The sequence below is a fragment of the Gopherus evgoodei genome, chromosome 21, assembly GCF_007399415.2.
Source record: "Gopherus evgoodei ecotype Sinaloan lineage chromosome 21, rGopEvg1_v1.p, whole genome shotgun sequence".
NCBI classification, from domain to species: Eukaryota; Metazoa; Chordata; order Testudines; family Testudinidae; genus Gopherus; species Gopherus evgoodei.
The window spans coordinates 6,125,641-6,142,162 of NC_044342.1; the positions used below are offsets into that span (position 1 = coordinate 6,125,641).

General features: G+C 53.9%; 1 non-coding gene across 1 annotated transcript; it reads right to left on the reverse strand.

The window, feature by feature from the left end:
- Positions 1-2,978: 2,978 nt before the first annotated feature.
- On the reverse strand, positions 2,979-3,050 carry TRNAQ-CUG. The gene has a single exon. It is a non-coding gene; the product is annotated as a tRNA-Gln (tRNA).
- Between the last annotated feature and the right edge of the window lie 13,472 nt (positions 3,051-16,522).

The following is a 16,522-nucleotide window of genomic DNA, read 5'->3' on the forward strand; positions in this document are numbered from 1 at the left end:
AGTCCTTTTTGTTCCAGGACTGGGAACAGAGAGGGGAAGTCACTCTGTTTGGATTCACAGAGCTTGTGTCTGTGTATCTCTCCAGGAGCACCTGGAGGGGGGAAGGGAAAAAGGATTATTTCCCTTTGTTGTGAGACTCAAGGGATTTGGGTCTTGGGGTCCCCAGGGAAGGTTTTTCAGGGGGACCAGAGTGCCCCAAAACACTCTAATTTTTTGGGTGGTGGCAGCAAGTACCAGGTCCAAGCTGGTAACTAAGCTTGGAGGTTTTCATGCTAACCCCCATATTTTGGACGCTAAGGTCCAAATCTGGGACTAAGGTTATGACAACACCCATCCCCATTCTGTGCACAACCTTGGGTCACTGTGACACTGAATACTTCAATTGGATGGGGGACCCAGCACCATGGTTATTCCCTGCCCCCCAGGACTCGCAGGGGGTGGATTGGGGGCACAGGCAGCACAATCCAGTGCCAGCCAAGGGGAAATTAGAGGTGGGGAGGGGGGCTGTGGTTTCTGCACCACCCGGTTCCTGGCACAGGCTCCTTCGAGGATTTGCTTTTCTTGGTAGTTTTCACCCCATCACCACTTCCTGCCCAGTCCCCTCCAGCTGTGCTAGATGGTTTGCGGGGGGATGGGAAGAACCCAGGAATCCTGGCTCCCAGCCCAACCTGTGCTAACATACAAGACTCCATTCTAACCCCAGCGCTGGGACTGGAACCTAGGTGTCCTGACAACCATCTTCCTTTCCTCTAACCACTAGACCCCACTCTCGCCCTTTTGGGGAGCCAGGGCTCCTGGGTTCTGTCCCCAAGACTGGGAGCAGAGTGGGGTCTAGTGGTTAAAGCAGGAGAAGCCAGGACTCCTGGGTTTTATTTTCAGTGCTGCTGTGTGACACTGGGCCTCTGTTTCTCCTCCCACTTTTTGGGTATGGAGCCTGTAAACTCTGTGCAGCATGTCCTGTCTCTCGCTGTGTCTGGGCAGTGCCTGACCCAATGGGGCCTTGATCTCAGCTGGGGCAGGGACTGTCTCTGTGTCTGTGGAGTCCCCAGCACAAAAGGGGCCTTGATTCTGTCCTGGTCTCTGTAGGTGCTGCTGTTGTGCAGATAAATAGTCGTGATACTAAAAGGCGTGGCAGTGCGTGAGTGCACCACCATTGCCATGCAAGGGCTAAATGTGATTCATGTCCCTGTGACCTCCCGTGCACCCTCCCCCACAGCTGCCCGATTCTGCACCCTGAGCCCCTTGTGCTGCTGCCCTTGTCAACGGCAGTGCTGAAAGCCATCCAGCCCTAGGGCCAAAAGAAGAAGATGCGGGGGGAGGAACTTTGCAAAAATTGGTCACACCAATAGGAAACCAGCCACAGCAGTTTGTGACTTCACATTCCAAAATTAGATGTACGCCCCCCCCCAACACACACACAGAGCCCCCTGTGCCAATGCACCACCTCACCTCTTTCAGGGAGGTCTAGGCGGGGAGCTTTGTGTGGGAGCGGGGATGGACGGCACCATCAAGGTGGGTTCTGGAGATGGTCCTCCAGGTGTGGGCGTCTCAGCTCCAACTGGCACTGGGCTCACGCTGGGCTGCGTTCAGTTCCTCTCTCCGTTGTGCGCTCCAGCTCCACAAACGCCCTTGCCCCCTGCTCTTTCCTTCTGGTACAAAAAACATCCTCTTCCTTCGCCCCAGAGAGACACACCCATGGTGATGCTCAGCACATCTTCTCCCCACCTTCCCCCCATTCCCAGGAGCATTCGGGAAGGGAGTCGGGATTGGGGAGAGCCCGCATCCTGAGGGGAGGGTATGCAGGGCCGACAAGGGGTGGGAGGGGAAGCTGGTACAAATTACCGGGGCCCGGCTGTCCAGAAGGGGGCCCGGGGCCTGGCTTCTCTGGCTTCATTGGCCCTGTTTAGCTGCTCCGCCCTTGCTGGGGGTCCCCAAAAATTTTTTTCACCAGGGCCTGAATCCACTCTCGGAGGCCCTGAGGGTATGGGGGGGCTTGCCCCCTCCACAGAGTATGGGGCTGCCAATAGGCATCTATGCATGGTCCCCCTCAGGCAGGGCCAGGATGGAAATGGGAGGCCTGTGCCCCCAACATGGAGACTCTGGTGTGCAACCTTGCTTAACAGGTCAGTCTGTCCTTTCTCTGACTGTCCCATTCCAGCTTCAGCTAGCGCTTGTGGTTCATTCGTTCTTTTTCATTCCTTTCCTTCTCTAGCTTGTTTGTTCTTGCTTTCTTTTTTCCCCTCTACCTTTCATGCTCTTCCTTTCTTTCCTTCCTTTTCTAATATGTTTTCTCTCCCTTTATTTCTTTCTCTGCCTTTCACGTTCTTTTCACTTGCTCTCTCACAAGTTATTTTTTTCACTTGCTCTTTTCCTCGCTCCTTCCGAGCCAAGCGGGTTCTCCTCGCACACACATTTTGACAGGTTTTCCTCCTGACCAGCAAGTGGATTAAGCACATCTCCAGTGGGGGGTTGCCATGCCAAGGAGCAGGCTGGCCGGTGTCTTTGTGGCCGTCTGCTGGCCACACATAGGCATGGTCCTCCCCTCCTCTGGCCCTGCCCTCAGTTGCTCTGTAGCTTTTAAGCTTCCCTTGGAGCTGTCAGCACCAGTCGCCTCTGCTCTAGGTGCCCAGAGGAGGAGAGGTGTGCTGGGCTCCAGCCTGGGACTCTGCCTCCCTCCTGCCTAGCCCTGACTATCAAGCCTGGCCCTGGCACTCCTTCCTTCAAGCGCTGTGTGGGCAAGAAGAAAAGTTTGGTAGGAAGCACAAGGGCCAAACTTTTGGGCCCCATGTGAAGCAGCAAGAATCCCAACCACCCGGTCAAACCACAGGCATCAGCAACCAGGGTAGCAAGTTCTAGAGCCCCAACCAATTTTGGCTATCACAACCTAGCTCCAGCAGGCAAGTCACCCAGCAAGAGGGGAAAGATCTGCTCTTGTACTGCTGGAGACAAGGAAGTTGAGCAATGTGAGCTTCATCACAAGGTCCCACTGAGATTTGAACTCAGATTACAGGATTCAGAGCCCTGAGTGCTGACCATTACACCATGGGACCAGCTCATGTTGCTTTCTCTGCACATCAGTGACTCTCACAGCGCTGACTCATGTAAGGGACTGTTGGCCCTTTACTAAAACTTACGGGGGTTTTGGTTGGCTAGTTCCCAGTCCCAATAGAAGGGGGAAGGGCCAATGGGAAATCAGGACCCTGAGACTGACAGTCCCCAGGGACAATGGGGAGAGGCCAAAGCTCCAAGTTAGCCGCACTGACAGGCCAGGCAGTGTAATGAGAGAGTCACCCCGCCAGGGGGTCCCATCCTCCTTATGAGCTGGAACTACCTGGGCCAGAGTGGGGCAGAGCTAAGGAGAGAGCAGGAGCCTGAGAAGAGCCGGGGAGCAGAGCTGCACCAGCCAGGGAGAACCAAGACAGATCCCTGCTGGGAGCCGAGCCATAGCAGCATGAGCCATAGAAGCTTTCCAGGGAGCAGATCTGTGCTGGAAGAAGAGCTGCAGCAAGCAGAGCCAGAGAGTCTAGAGGAGCAGCCCAGGGCAATGGAGGCAGAGCCGCAGCAGCACTGGGGCTGGAGTTGGGTGCAGTGGGCAGCTTGGGAGAGTGAGGGGGACCCTGGGCAGAAGGCCCAGCACAAGGAGATGCCACCAGGCAAGAGGCCTTGCAGGCCAGACCTTCAGGGGTCGGGTGGATCGTATCCCCTACATGGGGGCTGACACTGGGAACAAGGGGCCTGTCACCAAGAGCATGTGGCCAATGCCAGAGCAAGTGTCCAGCCCGTGATGTCCCTGCAGCACAGCCATGGCCTGGGAAGGAGGCCTGGGACATGTGAGGGAGAGACTGTGACCTGCCTTGACACTCCAGAGACGCTGGTTGTGATCTCCCTGCGGTACAGAACAGGGTAACCTGTTTTCCTTTTCTTTATGTTTTACATTAATTGCTGGGTAATAAATGGTATTTGCTTGAAGCACATGCAATGAGGAGTGGATCAGGGAAGTGCCCAGAGCTGAGAGAGTACCCCAGAGGGGGACACCATAGCCCTGTTCAAGTGATCATGACAAGATTGGGGGTTGAGCCCCAAGGAATCCTGGGCCCAGCCTTGTCAGGGTTATGAGGTCTCTGCCACACATGAGAGTAGAAGGAGAGTCCTCAAGGTTAGGCAGCCTCTGGGCAAGAGAGTGGGGACTCATATCCTTCCGCTGGCCAATTCCACCGGAGTCATGTATAAACCAGGGAAGTTCCCCCCAGTAGCTGGACCAGAATCTCCCTACACTTGCCCTCATTGCTTCTCTCTCTCCCACCCACCTCTGCTGCTCTCCCTCAGCACCTGGCTCCATAACACTTCCTGGCAGCCAGAAACAATGCTTTCTACACCTGTTCCTGGGGATGTGGCCTCTCTCTTGATTGCTAAGGAAAGGAACCTTTCCAGGAAATGGCCATGGCTTCTGAGAATCTGCATGTGGCTGTGGACAGGATTCGGATGCTGGCACATAAGGCAACTTGGAAGCAGAGTATCCAGACTGAGGCTTGAACTCTGGACCCACAGACTAAGAGCCTGATGCTCTACCAACTGAGCTACCTCTGTTTGTTGCAAACACTTTCCATGTTCACCACAAGAGCGAGCAGGCAGGCAAACGTGAGGCAAAAACAGTCCCAGGAACCCCTCCTGTTTTTCTGCACAGCCACTGCCTATCAGCAGGATTCCTCCTCCTCCTCAGTGAGACTATATCTAAGCACCTAGACAGCCGGCCTGTCCGCTGCACCCCTGGATCGGCACTAGGGGTTTTAGCGCCCTAGGTGCACGGCAGTTTCGCCGCCCCACGCGCTGGTCCCGCAGATCTGGTGGAGCTGCCGCAGTCATGCCTGCGGGAGGTCCACCGGAGCCGAGCAGCCGACTGTCCGCAGGCACAATTGCGGCAGCTCTACCAGAGCCACGGGAGCAGCTGACCGTCCGCAGCCATGACTGCGGCAGCTACACCGGAGCCGCCTGCCGCCCCCTCCGGCAAAACTCCACCCACCAATAATCCTGGCACCCTAGGCGATTGCCTAGGCCACCTAAATGGAAGCGCCAGCCCTGCTGCACCCCAATCCCTCATGCCAGAGCCTCCCTGACAAAGTCCTGCACTTGGCTCCATTGAATTAAGTCTCACATCTCGCTGGGAACTTGACTTCTTGTGCCCAGAGAGTCTCAGCCCCCCACTACATGCATCAGATGAAGTGGGGATTCACCCACAAAAGCTCATGCTCCAAAACGTCTGTTAGTCTATAAGGTGCCACAGGATTCTTTGCTGCTTTTACAGATCCAGACTAACACGGCTCCCCTCTGATACTCAGCCCCTCTTAGCAGATGACCCAAGAAACACAGTGTCCGCCTTTTCCAAAACAGTGCATGAAGCAGCCTAGCTCCTGTGACTACGTGGCCTAATGGATAAGGCATCTGACTGTAGGTCAAGTACATGTGGGTTCAAGTCCCTTGGTTATTATGTTGCTGCAGTTTTACCTTCATGTTGAAAGTCCTGCTCCCTTCAGGGCTGGAATCTCTTCTGGGCCGCTCAGGCCAGTGCTCTGGCTGCAGCTAGAGCCTGGGAAGGAGTTGGAGGTTGGGTGTCACAAAGGCTGGGGCAGGAACCCCAAGTGCTTCCAGTCTAGCCTTTCCCCTTCCTGACTTGCCAAAGAAAATGGGCAGCTGCCCAGGCCAGCGTGTAGAGCAGTTTCCCTCTTCCAAATGTGCGCCAGTCCCTGTGCTTGAGGGGGTCGCTCCATAGTGCCTTGGGAGCCTGGGTGTTACTCTGCTTCTCGCCAGCTGGGGAAAAGCCTCTTGGGGTAAAATCTCCTGCCTCACTGCAAAAGTGAGCACCTTGAGTGGGAACGGTCAGAGAACCCACCAGGGGGCTGGCCCTGCTTTCCTACCATCTTCGATAATGGCCACAGAGCATCAGCAGCCACCCTGCATGATGGTCTGTGGGTGGCCTGCAGTGGGTGTTTGGCATGGCAGGGAACAGGTTGGCCGGATTTCTTGTTGCCTGTCTGCTGGCCACACATAGGCATGGTCCTGCCCTTGTCTAGCCCTGCCCTCAGTTGCTCTCTGGTTTATAAACCTTCCCTTGGAGCTGTCAGCACCAGCCACCTCTGCTCTAGGTGCCCAGAGGAGAAGAGGTGTGCTGGGCTCCCACCTCGGACTCTTCCTCCCTCCTGCCTATCAAGCCTGGCCCTCGCACACCTTTCTTCAAGTGCCATGTGGGCAAGAGGAAAAGTGTGGCCACAAGCACCAAACTTGCAGGCATCAGGTGAAGCAGTGAGAATCCCAACCACCCGACAGCCACAGCCACTTTTAAACCCCAACCAAAGACCTGGCTCTAGTGGGGAGGAGTTACATGACTCACTCTCATAGAGCTGGAGATAGGAAAGCACTTTGAGCACCTGGTCTTTACCACCAGCTAACACAAGATCCCACTGAAATTTAAACTCAGATTGCAGGATTCAGAGGCCTGAGTGCTGCGCATTACACCATGGGACCAGCTTAGGCTGCCTTCTCTGGACATTGGTAAATCTCACATACCAAAAGAATACTAAGCAAAAAACCAATCTGTATGCAAAAATCATACACACACCCACGCACACAAAACTATGCAAGGCATCCACAAAAATCACACAGGACCCACATACACATCAACACGACAGACAAAAACCACACCAACATACAGAAATCCAGGCACGGTTTGAGTCTCATAGCGAAGAGGGTGAGCACAAAGGTGGTTTGGGGGGCAAAGATTGAGGGGGAGTCGGGGGCAGCGCTCTGGGCTCTGCTTGACCGCTCCTGACACAGGCAGCTGGTGGAGAGCAGAGCGGGTAGATCTGTGGAATTTGCCCTGCTCTCTGTAAAGCAAGGAGACCTCTGTGTCTTCTGAGCTGGAATTGTATTTTCTGCAGGACAAAATGATCGGCAGAAGCAATTTGCTTAAAGAAAACTAGCACTCCAAGTGAGGTCTGAACTCACAACTTCACCATCACTACTATAAGCCCTACGCTCTAACCCATTGCACTTTGGGTGCCTAAGTGAGGGCCTTGTTTTCTTGATTCATGGATGGATTAGGGATTGAGGGGGTTGCATTAGCTAAAACAAATCAATATTAATGGCTGCAGGATGGCAGCAGTAGAGGTGAGGAGTCTCCTTCTGTGTGATAGAGCTGGTTCTCCCTTCCATTGCTGAGGGGAAGGTTGGTGCTTTGAGCCCACCCGGTGCTGGAACATCCTGTGAGTGAGATTAACGGGACTCTTGAGAAGAGAAAAGAAGGGAGGGGAAGTCTTTTCTATTCCTGCCTAGCTCCATTGGTCTCCTGCGGCCCTTTCGGCTCTCTGCTCCCCTGTTGGGGAGATGCAGAGACAAGCCCCCATCTGGGTGAGTCACCGAGAGGCTGTGTCCTATGGAGTGTGGGAGGGGGAGGGTTGGATTGGGCTCAAGGGGAGAAGGTTGTGTGTGACAGTGTGTGGGGGAGGGTGTGTTCCTTAGGATATAAATGATGGAAAACACAGGGGCAGTGACAGTGAAGCCCCGTGTCTCAGTGTTATGACCCTGTGTGGTGCTGCCGTTCACCTTCCCCTCCTATGGTCTCATCTTTCATTGAATCCAACATTTTTTCACCTGTCATCACCACAGAGGTGTCCCACATGCCTAGGGCTGGCTCTAGCCATTTTGCCACCCCAAGCACAGCAGCACGCCATGGGGAGTGCTCTGCCGCTCGCCGGTCCTGCACCTCCAGGGGACCTCCCACAGGCGTGCCTGCGGATGCTCCACCGGAACCACGGGACCAACAGACCCTCCGCAGAAACGCCTGTGGAAGGTCCACCGGGGCCGCCTGCTGCCCTCCCAGCAACCAGCAGAGCGCCCCCCGCGGCATGCCACCCCAAGCACGCGCTTGGCACGCTGGGGCCTGGAGCCGGCCATGCACATGCCTCAGATACAGAGTGTCCCTCTTAGAGACACCGAGGCCTGGAACTGATTTCAGCTGCTGGACAGCTCTGCTAGGTCTTTATTCATTTGCACAGGAAAATGCTGAGTGTTTAAATTCATTTCAAGCCCCCCGCCCTCATTCAGCGAACTCCTGAACATACTGGAGATGGGTCTGGAAATCGATTTTCATTCGAAAAAGTTTTTCAAGGGAATCACTTGGATTGGAACTAGGAACCAATTATCCTGCAGGGAAACATTCACCCACTGATCTATCCTCGCAACAAAGAGTGTCATGTACAGCCCAGAGCAGGAACAGTTTTTAACCTGAGGGTTAGTAAACTTTCTCTCTATACAAACACCACAACTTACGAACTCCCCACCCCCGCTCTGTGTCACCAGAGCACAACAACAACTCTCCTTGGAGCACACACAGCTCCCCAGCTCCCTGCCCGTCAGTCTCTCCAGCATTGCTCCAATCCCTTAAAGCAGGGTCTCAACCTCAATTTACCTTAGGGCCAGTGCCAGTCCTCCAATCCTCACAGTGGGCCAATAATGTCACTCATACCACTCAGAACCCATCTCCCAAAACTCTGCCTCTCAGCTGCCTAAGGCTCTGGGAGGGAGGTTGCGTGGGGGGAGGAGGTCTAGGTTCAGGCCCTGGATTGGGGCTGGGGATTGGGGCACAGGCTCTGGGTGGAGTTTGGGTGCAGAAAGGGTGAGAGGCTGGTCTCTGGAAGGGAGTTTGGGTGCAGAAGGGGTTCTAGGGTGCAGGCTGTGGGATGGAGTTTCGGTGCTGCATGCAGGTTGTGGGCTGGGACAGGGGGTAGGGGGAACAGGAGGAGGGGTGAGGGTGCAGGCCCTGGGAGGGAGATTGGAGGCGGGTGGGAGTGGGTGTGTGGAGGGAGGGGGTGAAGGTTGTGAGAGGGAGTTGGGGGCAGATGTATATGGAGGGCTTGCAGGCTGTGGGAGGGAGTTTGGGGGCTGGGAAGTATGGTGGGACGGGGTGCAGGAGCTGGGAGAGAATTTGGGAGGTGTGGAGGGGGTGCAGGCTCTGGGAGGGAGTTTGGGGGGAGGAGGGTGTATGGGGTGAGGGTGCAGGCTCTGGAGGGAGTCGGGTGCGTCGTTCACCTGGGGCTCCAAGGTGGGGCGGGCTGGGGGGGTCTCCGCATGCTGCTGCCTTCAGGCATCACCCGCGCAGTGTCTCATTGGCTGCACGGGCTTGGGGTGGGGGCAGCGCGTGGAGGCACAGCTCTGCCCCGCCCTGCCATGGGGAGGGGCCGGCAGCCACTGGAGCGAGCAGGCAGATGCCACTCAGCTCCACTGCACTGCCCGGGGTCCTGGGAGGGGAATGCCTGGGGGCAACAGGGGGGCCAAGGGAATGACACGGTCCCAAAACTGCTGGAGCCCCACAGACAAGATGTAGGGACCAGGACTGCCAGCCAGACAAACACCTTTAAGAGGAGGCGTCCCTCTCCCTGTCAAGAACTGATCTTCCTCCTTCAGTTCAGTGACAGCCTGAATTGTTCCTTATCCTGGCAGAGCCAGAGGATTCAAAGCAGCAACGTCAAACCTCTGTGTAGCTCGCAGGGATGGACATAAACACTCCCTGCTATCTGAAGAGATGTTCAGCTTTGCCCTTGGTCAACTACAAGGCTAAAGGGAAAGGAGGTGGTGCCAGATATAAAGAGTGAAACACGACACATCATAGTTATGCCCGTGGTAACTGCAAAATCTTTTTATAGACTTCTTCTTATCATCAGTGTATTGTTTTCTCTGGAGTCTGGGCCTTGACCAAGACATTTGTACCTTGATAAAATAATCAACTGCTCTTGGTGAAGGCAATGGACTTGATACCCAGTCGGGTGTCCCTACACAGGTACAAGTACTAACAACAGTGGCTGCCTTTTAGCCATAGCTTTTAATCAGGGCAATAAATTGAAACAAACCCCTGTTAAATCATTTCTCAACTCAAGTCCTTCACCCACATTCCCTAGAGCATTGGCCCACCATGTGGACATTTCATTTCCTGCCTCAATTTCACACAGAGACAATTTCCTTTGCACAGATCCATGAACAGCAAAACCTCCCCGTGTCTCTGGTCTGAGCCAGGGCATTCAATTCCAGTGAACCCTTCTCTCCTGCAGTGGCGATGGGCAGACAGAGGGGACATGGCACCTGCACCCCTGCCAGTGAGATATTGGCTCGGCTCTTTCTTTCTGCTGCTGCTGTTAGTCCAGGAAACATCAAGGGTGCAATGCAAGGCTGGGTTCATGCACCAAGCCCTGGAAATATTTCAGTCCCCCAGAGAAATCCTGCCCTCTGCTATTGGAACGATGTGCTGGAGATTTGACTAGGAAAGGGACTGTCTGAATTGTCAGAGTGGGGAATGAACAACAATCTACAGCAATGTCGTTCACACAAACACACTCTCATCCTGCTCCAGCCGGAAGGGAAATGGGCAGGAATTCTCGCTGTTCAGTCCAGGACACACTTACACTGATGCGCAGACATGAGTGTGCTGGGGAAGCTGGTCTGAGCAAACAATTTGAAGTGACAATTCAGTGAGAACAGAGCCATCATGTAGTAAAATGGGTGTATGCCAAGTGGTTAAGGTGCTGGACTCGAAACCCATCAGGGTTGCCCTGCGCAGGTTCAAATTCTGCCAACTATGCAAGCACTGTGCTGTTGTTATTGTTGTAGAATCAGTGTCTGAGCATTCACAGTGTGAACTGGAGTTATATCTAGTTTCACTCTGTCTACACTGTGGCACTGTTATAGCACTCTGGAGCAGACAGCAACTAGAGAGGTTTTCTCATCCCTGTAATAGCTACATTGACAGAACAATTCTTCCTTTTCTTTAGCACTATCTAACCAGGGCTTAGGTCTGCTTAACTCTATGAGTTTGGGGGTGGAGGGTTTTCACACCCTGAGAGACATCGCTCTGCCAGTTCAGTGCCCAGTGTACACCAGCCCTTAGATCCCTCTTGGTATTTCAGTGCAGGTACTGACCTGTGAGAGGAAAACATCAGCTGACAAACACAGAGACTGAATTCCCCACATTTAATCTCTCTGCACTTTCCAGAAAGTCACAAAATTGAATTCATTCTTGCTAGGACAGAGAAAAAATAAGTGACACTAAGTTTTTGGCTTGATTAAATAAAATGAAGTGTTTAATTAATATAGTAAAAGTCTGAACTGATTCCTCTAACACCACAGCGTGAAATAGGAAGAGAGAAAATTCTTGTCAGTGATGACTGATCTCACAAATGATCTTCCCATTATTAATTTCCATTGGAGGTCTGGGCATCTCCAGTGTCATTGCTCTGCATTCACCTTCCTCTTAGAATTGTTCTCAGACATTCACCTTCCTCTGCAGCATGGGGCTCGGGTCACTTGCTGGAGGATTCCCTGCACCTTGAGGTCTTTAAGCCACGATTTGAGGACTTCAATAACTCAGACATAGGTTAGGGGTTTGTTACAGGAGTGGGTAGGTGAGATTCTGTGGCCTGCATTGTGCAGGAGGTCAGACTAGATGATCAGAATGATCCCTTCTGACCTTAAGCCTATGAATCTATGAATCTATTCCCAAATTTGGAAAATTGTGCAGTTCAGAATGTGAATAGTGACCCCGTCTGCTTCCTGCACCTGCTCTACATTGCTCCACAGCAGCTTCTCCCCCTGCAGAGTCACCCCAGCACGGCAGTGCAGCTGCCCAGAGGTCAGCAGGGGCCCCTGGCAAGGACAGTGGGTGCAGCTAACAGCCCAGTCTGTCTGGCAGTGAGTCAGCTGTAAAAAAGCAACACTCCCCCCAGAAGTACAGAGACTGAAATCCCCGACTTTAACATCATGATCCTTGTAGAAAGCCACACGTGTCAGTTGTATTTTCACAGGGAGATGCAAAAACCAGGTGACACAAATTTTTAAGTTGAGTAAATAAAGTTGAGGAGACAGTTATTAACCTCACAGAAATATACTAAAGCTCCCTCAACATAACACCTGAAGGTGAAATATGAACAGAGACAAACCTTGTTAGCAAAGGCTCCTTTCCCAAACAATCCTCAAAATGTTACTAATTCCCACCCCTCCCCCACAGGAGCTCTGTGCAGTGTCACTGTTCTGCAGGCAACTTCCCATTCAATGCTTTTGTGGGACATTCCCAGGCCTGGAAATGTACCAACAACAGAATTTGAAGAGCAAACCTGGCTCCCCACACCAGGCAGGATTTAAGTGTTTTGTCCCTGTCACTTAGTGTTTGTCAATAGTACAGACGCCAGGGGAGGGATCCTGGCACAGGGGCTGGTGGGGGAGAAAGGACTGTAGATTCTGACCTGCGTTCTGGAGAGGAGGTAATAGTTGAAAGGGGCATTTTTGTCTTCTTTTCTCCTCAGTGTCCCCTGGGCTGGATTTGACATTCCACAGGACAAATGAGGGGGTGAAGCTGTTTGGTTAATGAAAACCAGGGCTCTGGGTGAGGTTTGAACTCACAACCTCAGCACAGCACCTCTCAGCACTACCCTGTAAGTATTGTGCACTAAGCGATTGCACCACTGGAGCACCTGCTATTTAAGGTTCTCTGAGACCCCTAGGTTGATAAGGGCGAGCAGTGACCCCCCCCCAAAGACTTCTCTGTGGGGTTGAGAGCAGGTAGCGACAAGTGTTGATACTTGGTGGGGTGGATTCTTATTAAGGGTTCTAGGCCCCATTTGACCCTTTTGTTCGTCCCTGTGTAATAACAGAGCTGGTTAAGACTCACTGCAGAGTCTTGCTGCAGACCAACAGATCTGAAATCACTGATCACCAGGTCTAAGCATTAGTTCTGCTTTGGGACAGCGTCTCTAAACTGCCCAGTCTGCACTAGCAGAGAGGCTTCCTCACTAACACCCACCTCAGGCCCGTCCCTGGGCCCCCCATTTCCCCATCCTCCCCCCGGTGCCTCCCTCTGTCTGTGGGGCCCCTCACCCGACCCATCCACTTCCCTGTCCCATGGGCCCACCCCAAACCCCCTCCTCCTCCTCGCCCCCCTCCTCAGTGCCCTGCCTCTGACCACCTCCTCCCCCGTCCTCACCGCCCCTCTTCCAACCTCCTCCTCCCTTGCCCTCAGCGCCCCACCCCCGACATCCTCCTCCTCCTCATCCTCAGCACCCCTCCCCCAATTGCCTCCAACCCATTTCTCCATTGCTGGACCCCACTTTCCCATCCCCCACTCTCCCAGTCCATCCCCAGGGTGTGAGGTTCCTCATCTTCAATCTCTGCTATCCCCCAACCTGCCGGGTTCCCCTTTTCAGCCACCGTGGGGCCTTGCAACCCACCCCTGCCTGTCTTCGCTGGGGTTTCTAAATCACGTAGTCCCACAGTGCACCCTGGTAACACCACCCTCCTCTCCTCCTAATCCCACTAGTCCCTTCCCTTGGGTCCTCTGGGAACCCCAACCTCACAGTGTGAAATTATTTATGAGTGTTTTAAATTTCAGTGCTCTGCATTTTTCTCCTGCCACTGTCACCTGGCAGCTCAGGGATATGAGATTCTCCTCCATTGCGTTTCTGCCCACGGAAACTGACGAGAGATCACACTTCAGCACCTTTGTAAGTAAAAGCAACCTGGAAACAAACCAACTGCCTCCAGAGTGTGTAGTTTGTGTTTCTATTGTTGCAGTTGATGTGTGTGCAGCATGCATGGTGTGTGTGTATGTGCGCAGTGTGTGCAATGGACAGGGGCATGGTGTGTGTGTCTATGTGCAGTGTGTGGTGGACAGTGGCACTGTGTGTGTGTGTGTGTGCAGGGCCAGTGTAAGGAAGTTTCGCTCCCCAGGCAAAACTTCCTTCTTGTGCCCCCTACCCCAGCCCTGCATCAGCTACCTCCCCCTCTGCCATCAGGCACCCCCCCCCCCGCGGCAGCTCCCCCGCTGGAGAGCCGTGCAGTACCTCCCCACCCCAGCTCACCTCTGCTTCATATCCTCCCTGAGCACCCCGCCCTGCTCTAGTTCTCCTCCCAGGCTTGTGGCGCCAAACAGCTGATTGGCGCTGCAAGCCTGGGAGGTGGGAGAAGTGGAGCAGTGTCTGTGCACTTGCGGAGGAACCACTGTAAAAAAATAATTGGGGGCACCACTTTTTGGCGCCCCCAAATCTTGGTGCCTTAGGCAACTGCCTAGTTTGCCTTAATGGTAGCACCGGCCCTGTGTGTGTGTGTGGTGGGCAGTGGCACTGTGTGTGTGTCTGTGCAGTGTGTGTGATGGACAGTGGCACTCTGTGTTTGTGTGTGGACAGTGGCTGTGTGTGTGTGTGTGTGTGTGTGTGTGTGTGTGGTGGACTGTGGCACTCTGTGTGTGTGTGTGTGGACAGTGGCACTGTGTGTGTGTGTGACAGTGTGTATGTGCAGTGTGTGTGGTGGACAGTGACAATGTGTGTGTATGTGTAGTATGTGTGGTGGACAGTGGCACTGCGTGTGTGTCTGCAGTATGTGTGGTGGATAGTGGCACTGTGTGTGTAGGTGCAGTGTGTGTGGTGGGCAGTGGCACTTTGTGTGAGTGTGTGTATGAGCAGTATGTGTGGAGGACAGAGGCAGTGTGTGCTCACACAGGAATTCATGGGGAACTCACCACCCTTGGCGCAGCATTTGACTTGTCCTCGGAGTGAATGTAGCACTGTGGAGTGTCTGCACAGAGCATCTTCTGACAGCTCAGAGGAGCAATTGCAGAGAACGTCCTTCACAACCCCAGGCTGGAAAATGCTCAGTGAGTTCTGTGGGGGCAGAGCAAAACACCAGTCTCTGACACCTCCTGCAAAATGGCCTCGCTCTGCTCCAAAGCATGGAGACGCTGTAGCTTTAATGGTAGTAAAAAAAATGGCGCCTTGGGAAAACAAGCGTAACGCCCTTTCTGGAAAAGGCTGAAACTTTTTTGCTGAAATTAAAAAAACCAATTCAGCCCAACTGGCTGTTAATGACCCTTGCAGAAAGTCCTACTTCTTGCCCACCATGCACGTGAAAGAACCATTTCCGTTTCAGTGCCAGGAGAAAGGAGACCCAGAAGAAGCCTCTGTGCCTCCTGCACTTCAGCAATGCATGGGAGGGGTCAAATAATCAGATCAAATATTACAGTGCATGATGGGGTGTGCGTACCCCGCACTAGGCAAGAAAGGGTTAATTCCACACTATGGCTGGAGGAAGTCCCGCCCTCAGACCCTGCTGGGCGTGCTCCAGCTGCTTGTCAGTATAAAGGAGAACAGCTCAGCTCAGTCCGGGCTGGTCATTGAGGAAGACGCATGCTTGGTGGAGGCTCCAGGCCAGGAGCCGCTACAGCCCCTGACTGCGGGACCAGAGATCCCAGGTACCAGACTGGAGATTTGCTACCTACAGTCAATTGGTGGGAGTCAAAGTTCTATGGAGCTGCCAGTGCCAGGGAACCTGGAGACCGTGATGATAGATGGACGATAGCTTCAGGAAACAAGATAGGAAGTGGCCCCGGGATGCAGAGTGAGTGGTATCTCGTACCCGTGTAAGGTCAACGTGTTGCGGTAGGATCCTGGCTGGCTGGGTAACGAACGCACTCAACTTGAGAGGGCCTGGGGCTGGGACCCAGTGGAGTCAAGTGGGCCCACTTCCCCTTAATCCAGCCACTATCCCCGTTTTGAAGCGGCCCCCTGATCTGGCTATTAGGCCTTGCAGCCCTGAACCAAAGGGTGGCCATATTGACTCACTGACGCAATCCTGAACCCAAGGACAGCCATGTTGACTCTGGACTTAGTGCGCCTAAATCTTGAGTTCAAGGACAGTCCGACCTTTCCAGTGATATCTCACATGGCCCATCTTGCATAAAACACATCTTAGCTGTGCCATACGCATATCATAACAATATTCTCTATGAAGAATACGGGGTGTAGGGTCACAGCTCCTCTGGCAGGGCAGCGGCTGGCAGGGACCAGGAGAAGCTAGAGAGAGCTCCTGGCTGGTTGCTGGGAGTTGCAGGCTTGACCCCCTGAGAAGAGGGCGAAGAACGTGCTGGGGCTGCGGGGAAGCGGCCCCGGGAAATGAAGCAGCATTGGGGGATGAAGTTAAGGAGAGGAAGCAGAAGCTGTTAGCTACAGGATCCCTGGGCTGGGACCCAGAGTAACGTGGGCCTGGATCCCAGCCACTCACCACTGGGGAAATGGCTGGATTGGGAGACACTTCACCGCACACCTGCCTATGTCACCCTGGAAAGGAGGAGCACAGATCATGGCACGGCCGAATGGCCGAGTCATAAAGAGGATGCTGCAGTACTTGGACTGAGGCAGGTCTGCAAGCAGTGACAGCGATGGATGAGGCACCACCAGGAGAGGGAACACTGGCTGACCGAGCTGATCCCTGAGACAAACTGCAGGAGGTACCACCCTGGCATCACCCATTACAGGGCCTGAGTGCATGTCCTCCCCTTCCTGGGGGTCTGGCCAGGCTCTGCCAAGTGAGGCTCAACTGCTCTGTGAGCCCATCCAGGGAGCTGATACCACCCAGACATATGAGTGTCCTCAGGGCAACACAGTTACAAAAGTGGGTAGGGGCAGGCTGCAGCGCACACCACACCTGCTGGCTCAGT